This window comes from Rhagoletis zephyria, unplaced genomic scaffold (genome assembly GCF_001687245.7).
Source record: "Rhagoletis zephyria isolate East Lansing unplaced genomic scaffold, Rhagoletis_zephyria_1.1 Rzeph_scaffold_03109, whole genome shotgun sequence".
NCBI classification, from domain to species: Eukaryota; Metazoa; Arthropoda; class Insecta; order Diptera; family Tephritidae; genus Rhagoletis; species Rhagoletis zephyria.
Genome location: NW_016160193.1, coordinates 24,988 through 26,622, shown reverse-complemented (window position 1 = coordinate 26,622; position 1,635 = coordinate 24,988).

Genomic DNA, 1,635 nt, shown 5'->3' with positions numbered 1-1,635 from the left:
AATTTCAAAATAATCTAAAGGCGGTTAGGCTAAAAAACACGGTTTTAAATATCCGAGTTATCTAATAGATGAACACATATACCAACTAATTTATATATACTTTACTCTGAACACCTCCCATAGATAACTATGTCCGAATACCAAATTTCAAGTTCATGTGACTTATGGTTCCCAATTTATGGCTGATTAAAAATTCCACGCCTACAGGATGTGCCACGCCCCCTTTTATAAACTCATTCATATACAACATACTATAAGCACCTACCATAGATATGTCTGCATACCAAATTTCAAGTTCGTGGGACTTATGGTTCCGAAGTTATAGCTGATAAAAAAAGTCATTTATTTTTTTTTTATAAGCACCTACCATAGCTATACCTGCATAGCAAATTTCAAGTTAATGCGACTTATGGTTCCGAAGAGGTTCCTATAGGGTGTGCCACGCTCCCTTTTACAAACTCATTTATATATACTCTCATATAAGCACCAACTATTGATATGTCTTCATACCAAATTTCAAGTTCATGGGACTGATGGTTCCGAAGTTATAGCTGATAAAATATTCCACGCCTATAAGATGAGCCACGCCCCCTTTTACAAACTCGTTTATATATACCCTCGTATAAGCACCTACCATTGAGATGTCAGCATACCAAATTTCAAGTTCGTGGGACTTATGGTTCCGAAGTTATGGCTGATAAAAATTCCATGCCTATGGGATGTGCCACGCCCCTTTTTACAAACTCGTTTATATATTCCCTCATATAAGCACCTACCATTTATATGTCTGCATACCAAATTTCAAGTTAGGAGGGCCTATGGTTCCGAAGTTATAGCTGATAAACAATTCCACGCCTATGGGATGTGCCACGCCTCCTTTTACAAACTCATTTATATATACCCTCCCATAAGCAGCTACCCTTGATGTGTCCGCATACCAAATTTCAAGTCCGTGTGAGTTGTGGTTCCGAAGATATAGCTGATAAAAATTCCACGCCTATGGGATTTGCCACCCCCCTTTCACAAACTCGTTTATATAAACCCTTGTATAAGCACATACCATTGATATTTCCGCATCCCAAATTTCAAGTTCGTGTGACTTATGGTTCCGAAATTATAGCTGATAAAAAATTCCACGCTTGTGGGATGTGCCACCACCCCTTTTACAAACTCGTTTATACATACCCTCCTAAAAGCAACCACCATTGAAATATCTGCATACCAAATCTCAAGTTCGGGTTACTTCTGGTTCCGAAGTTATAGCTGATAAAAAATGCCACGCCTCTGGGATGTGCCACGCCACCTTTAACAAACTCGTTTATATAAACCCTTGTATAAGCACATACCATTGATATTTCCGCATACCAAATTTCAAGTTCGTGCACCACGCCCCCTTTTACAAACTCGTTTATATATACCCTCGTATAAGCACCTACCACTGATATGTCTGCATACCAAATTTCAAGTTCGTGGGACTTATGGTTCCGAAGTTATAGCTGATGAAAATTCCACGCCTATGGGATAATCCACCCCCCTTTCACAAACTCGTTTATATATCCCCTCGTATAAGCACCTACCATTGAGATGTCAGCATACCAAATTTCAAGTTCGTGGGACTTATGGTTCCGAAGTTAT